Here is a 6,197-nt window from a genome sequence, read left to right on the forward strand (position 1 = left end):
GCAAAACTACCCCCCCAAAAAAGCAATTATGCAAACATAGAAGAAGTAGAACTTATATGGCAGAGAGAAAAGGCAGTTTTCTCTCTGCCTCGCCTTCTTCCAGACTTCTCAGAACTTATATTTGTGCTAATACTCATCAAATACTACTGAAAACATTAAACTTGGCCCACCTGAACCAAGTCGCATGTCATAAAGAGACAGAGAGACGGAAAACTTGCAGAGAGGACTATGACAGAGGAAACTGAAGAGTGTATGTTTGTTGGTGTTTGAGAGAAAAAAACTGAGATACTGCGCATACCTCAACAGACTCACACAAACACTGACCCACATCCATTGTTTAGCTAGGACAACACGACCAGATTCCTTCTCCTCTCTTCTTTCCTGTATCAAACTCAAGTACATCCACAAACACTTGTCAAAAGCATCATTAGATAACTATGTAACACGCATACATCAGTGTTTTGCCTAAACAAACTCTCCGACATGTTGAATTGCGGCGATCAATCTCGTGACTCTTGGCAACAGCCAGCTTCGGGGAAAGGTGTTTATTTCACAATAAAAGTCACGTTTCACATCTTGCAGCTGTGATTTTTTTATTCTTTTTTTCCTCCGTGAAAAGCTTACATTTACTGTATGTTTATAAGCCTCCTTCCATTGTCACTGATGACTCAGAGGAATGAATCTAGTGGGAAGAAACTGCTCCTGATGCAAATGTTGGAAGCCTGCTTGACATTTAAACCACCCATGCTGAATGTGCAAGCTGTTAGTACATGTTATGACTTCATTTGGAGTGAGAGCCACCAGAAAGACTTGGAGAAAGAAAGAACATAACTAGAGGGTAAATGGTGGGATTAGTGCTTCTCTAACCAACCTCCACCCATCCCTGTCTGTTGTGCAGAGCCTTCACAGATAGACTTTGTAATTAAAATCAGTCAGAACTCATTTGTGTTAATCATGAGAGTGAGGTTAGTTTCTGTTTCTGGAGCCACAGGGGCAAAAAAAACGAGAACAACAAAAAAAGACCTCAGAACCTCACCTTTTATTTTCCATATAAACTCATCCTCTTTTTCTTCTTCCTCTTGGTCTGAATTAGGAGGTTTATAATGAAAAGTAAAGAAGGCAGATTGTATTAAAGCCTGTGGTAAAAAAAAAAAAGCTGCTCACTTGATCTATGACCTCAATAAATACTTTTCCCTTGAGTTTATGTTTCAACTCGACAGTTTCAGGGCTTATTGAATACAGAATGTCTTTGATTTGCAAACTGTGTCTGAATGAGTTTTTAAAAAGTGAGAATAAAGCAGGTTATACTTTGAGGGTTTACCTTATACCACGTGCTACCATATGTTCAGCTGTTGACTGTAGTTGTGTGTTTGCTTTGCAGTTTGTGTTCACTTCTTACCCAATGCAAGAAAGGAAAGAAAATGCTGAGCCATTGTTGAAGATATCCTGCAGCTGATTAAAGCGCATCACCTTTGCCAAGAAACAGGGCGTACTGGCTGGCTCATCATAAAACTTCTCTGAGTAACAATAACCGCGCCCATCCAACAACACAAATATGCAAAGAAAAGGCACACACATACAAACGAGGCAACAAGTTCAAGGGGGGAAAAAAATCCAAAAGGGGGTCTTAGAAAGGCTGTTGGGCAACTATGTGGTATTAGACCAGCTTCAGAGAGTGTTGGCATCGATCTTCCAACTCTCTGAAACTCTAAAAACAGCATTCCTCCTTTGGTGATGAAAGCACGGTCTAACACACCAGTGCAAACCTCCCCTGTAGGAGTTTCAGTGGTCTGAGATCTGGTGACTGTGGCATAGAATCACATTATCATACTTGACCCATAGTGCACTATGGATGCGGATTCTTCTCATTAAGACAGAAAAGGCTATCACTCCAGACCAGATCCAGGCCAAGCCAGGGAAATGCATTACGGACACACAGAATCCCCTCACTGTGTGGATCAAGGGTTCAGGTTTTTCATTTTGGTTTCTCCCTCCCTCTCTCCGTCTCTCTGTGGAACACTGTCTGGAACAGCGGGGTCTCATCCTCCTCCCACTTACCTCTAATCAGCTCCATAGCCTTTCTAGGCTCGGCTTGTTTCTCACACTTTCAAGACTACATTTTTAAAACTGTGCAAATCCACATTAAATGACTTGAAATGAGGAGCACGGGAGCTGAATTCAATTTGGCAAAATGTATGAATTCCGTCTCCAGGATGACAGAAAGGGACGCCTCTTTTTAAAAAAAAAAAAACTAATGCAAGGTTGCTAATAAAGTTTCTGTTTGTTTTGAATGGTTATGAAAGGGCCCGTTTGTTTGGCTGTGCCTGCTGTTGTCAAGGAAACGAACATTCCCCAGAGTACTGTTCATATTAATTGTTTTATTCCTCCCACTGTCCTCCTCTCGCTTCTGACAGACACAATCAAGCAAGTGTGGACAGACTGTCTGTCCCTTCATGTCCTCGTGTCTCTTTCTGTTTGCTCTGTACGCTCTTTGTATTTTCCCACTCCAAGCCTCTCGAGTTTGAATAATCTCTCCCTTCCTGGACCTCTTCTCTCACTCATCCCTCGTGGCCACGGAACAGCTGTTTGGCAAAATGAGATAACCACAGAGGTTCTTTGAGAAATTATTCGCTGTGAAATCTTGGGGGTGAGTTTAAGACACATATAAAACTCAAGGCAAAGCCAAAAAGGAGATAATGTGACTGTTGGCATGAAACATAATTTATAATTCCTTCTTATAAAAGATGATAAAAACTGGCTTGCTCAGCTGCAGCTAATAGACATCTCCACTGTTCACACCAAGTGCATTCCAGTTATTTTCTGATGAAGACTTCTAATTTCCTGTTTGGAGTCTTTGCTTTCAGAAAAACCACAATTATTGTGTTTGAAAAGCAGTGCCAATAGAGCAACTTTATTCCTAAAGTGGTCGCAGCCTGCTGGCCCTGAAATCATGGTGAACATTCCACATACTGAAAGCAAACTATATAAACTAGTGAACTCGCTCTCATGCACTTTAATGTCGACACTGGGAAATCAACTGTGTAGAAACAGCTGGGTTGATGGGATCCTGCCTGTAAGTAATTTAAAGGGGCCCTATATCCCCTTTTCTTGGACATTGCAATAATAGTTTTATATGTTTCCCAGTCACAGTCTTACTTGCTGTATACTGAGCTTTAGTGCAGCTCCCCAGTTCATCCATTCCAGTTCCTGTCCCACTCTGTTTAAGCTAGCTTTCTTCTGATTGGTTACCCCTCACAAACAAAAGCTTTCCACAGTACAGAGTGTGGAGCTGCTGTGTTCCTAAGGTGACAAAATTGAGGATATCTGCTCTCAGTGACATCACATAGAGCCAATAATAGGAAAAAAAGCAGTTTGAAAGTATTGCTCATCGTGATCACTGGTTCATACAGGGAGTGCAGAATTATTAGGCAAGTTGTATTTTTGAGGAATAATTTTATTATTGAACAACAACCATGTTCTCAATGAACCCAAAAAACTCATTAATATCAAAGCTGAATGTTTTTGGAAGTAGTTTTTAGTTTGAGCTATTTTAGGGGGATATCTGTGTGCGCAGGTGACTATTACTGTGCATAATTATTAGGCAACTTAACAAAAAACAAATATATACCCATTTCAATTATTTATTTTTACCAGTGAAACCAATATAACATCTCCACATTCACAAATATACATTTCTGACATTCAAAAACAAAACAAAAACAAATCAGCGACCAATATAGCCACCTTTCTTTGCAAGGACACTCAAAAGCCTGCCATCCATGGATTCTGTCAGTGTTTGGATCTGTTCACCATCAACATTGCGTGCAGCAGCAACCACAGCCTCCCAGACACTGTTCAGAGAGGTGTACTGTTTTCCCTCCTTGTAAATCTCACATTTGATGATGGACCACAGGTTCTCAATGGGGTTCAGATCAGGTGAACAAGGAGGCCATGTCATTAGTTTTTCTTCTTTTATACCCTTTCTTGCCAGCCACGCTGTGGAGTACTTGGACGCGTGTGATGGAGCATTGTCCTGCATGAAAATCATGTTTTTCTTGAAGGATGCAGACTTCTTCCTGTACCACTGCTTGAAGAAGGTGTCTTCCAGAAACTGGCAGTAGGACTGGGAGTTGAGCTTGACTCCATCCTCAACCCGAAAAGGCCCCACAAGCTCATCTTTGATGATACCAGCACAAACCAGTACTCCACCTCCACCTTGCTGGCGTCTGAGTCGAACTGGAGCTCTCTGCCCTTTACCAATCCAGCCACGGGCCCATCAAGACTCACTCTCATTTCATCAGTCCATAAAACCTTAGAAAAACCAGTCTTGAGATATTTCTTGGCCCAGTCTTGACGTTTCAGCTTGTGTGTCTTGTTCAGTGGTGGTCGTCTTTCAGCCTTTCTTACCTTGGCCATGTCTCTGAGTATTGCACACCTTGTGCTTTTGGGCACTCCAGTGATGTTGCAGCTCTGAAATATGGCCAAACTGGTGGCAAGTGGCATCTTGGCAGCTGCACGCTTGACTTTTCTCAGTTCATGGGCAGTTATTTTGCGCCTTGGTTTTTCCACACGCTTCTTGCGACCCTGTTGACTATTTTGAATGAAACGCTTGATTGTTCGATGATCACGCTTCAGAAGCTTTGCAATTTTGAGACTGCTGCATCCCTCTGCAAGATATCTCACTATTTTTGACTTTTCTGAGCCTGTCAAGTCCTTCTTTTGACCCGTTTTGCCAAAGGAAAGGACGTTGCCTAATAATTATGCACACCTGATATAGGGTGTTGATGTCATTAGACCACACCCCTTCTCATTACAGAGATGCACATCACCTAATATGCTAATACAGCTTGGAGTAAGACAACATGCATGGAGAGGATGATGTGGACAAAATACTCATTTGCCTAATAATTCTGCACTCCCTGTATATAATCATGATGCATCCGCCACTGTAACCGGACATATACAGTATGAGGAAAAAGTAAGGATGAGCATAATAGGTTAAGTTAAAAATTAAATTTGTTCATAAAACACAGTGATGAAGTGATACTATAGTGGAAAAGTGCTGGTGCTATTATTTCTCACTTCAAAACATATATACTAAATATAACTAGTGACCATGTGGGTGTATTGTTTGGTCTATTTTTGCTTCGGCAAAAAGATTTAATCACACTGAAAACAATAAAAAGATGTTTTTTAGTGCAAAAAATGGGAATTTGAATCTACTGCTAGTTGATTGCTAGACAACACAATCATCCTGTAATAGTACATTATGCATAATTCAGATTTTGTGAAGATAGATGAGATGTTATTATTGTGAAATCAAGAAAGGATACATTTATAAAGTGCTATAGGGGCATACATTTAAAAAAAGAGTGAGTTGGTGCATAACTTCCACCAACAACATAACGAATAATTGTGCAGAATGTAGAGCACAAACTACAAATAATCTGGAGAGATGTGCTACAAAGTGAAATTAATGGCTCCCTTTTTACCTGGCTGAATCACTGTGACTTATACTGAATACATAGCCTGAGGGGTAAAATAAGAAACGAAGTTCAACACACTCAGGCTTTCTTTGGACAAGCTGGCTCAAGAAAACCTAAAACCTCAAGTGTGGCTAACAGGTATCTTTCTCTGTTAAACTAGGTTCTCAGGATCTCTGTGTGCTCACAAGAATATGGGTATTTTATGGATCATGTGACTCTTCTTCCACATAAAATGATTCCTATGAGCGCCACCAACTCCAGCCAGAGATGTTATCAGACAATAAAAAAATATAGCTGCAAAATCTATAATTTTTACAGATAAGACAAGTGATCGGTGCAGCAGAAATGAACATTAACATGGCACAGAGTAGTTTCAGTTAATTCAAATTAATTTGATTGCTGAGGACACTCTCTGTGCTCATGTTTATTTCGAAGATGCAGCTGCACATCAGAGCTCTGAAACTTTAAACTGGCTACATTTGAAACATGAAACATTTTTGCTCCATGTGGCAAAAAACAGGAGACATGAAATTGTTTTGGGTTTTTCTTTGGATCAGATTAAAGTGGAATGGATTATAAATGATTGACTGAACAGGTATGCCAGTGACAATGCAGTGGTTTATTCAGCTATGCCTTAACAAATTGTCCATGAAGCCTAGAACGTATTCCACCACTATAGAATCTATACTGCATTTTAAGCATGCTGTGAAT

The sequence above is a fragment of the Pundamilia nyererei genome, unplaced genomic scaffold (genome assembly GCF_000239375.1).
Source record: "Pundamilia nyererei isolate P.nyererei 1_Seehausen unplaced genomic scaffold, PunNye1.0 scaffold00011, whole genome shotgun sequence".
NCBI lineage: Eukaryota > Metazoa > Chordata > Actinopteri > Cichliformes > Cichlidae > Pundamilia > Pundamilia nyererei.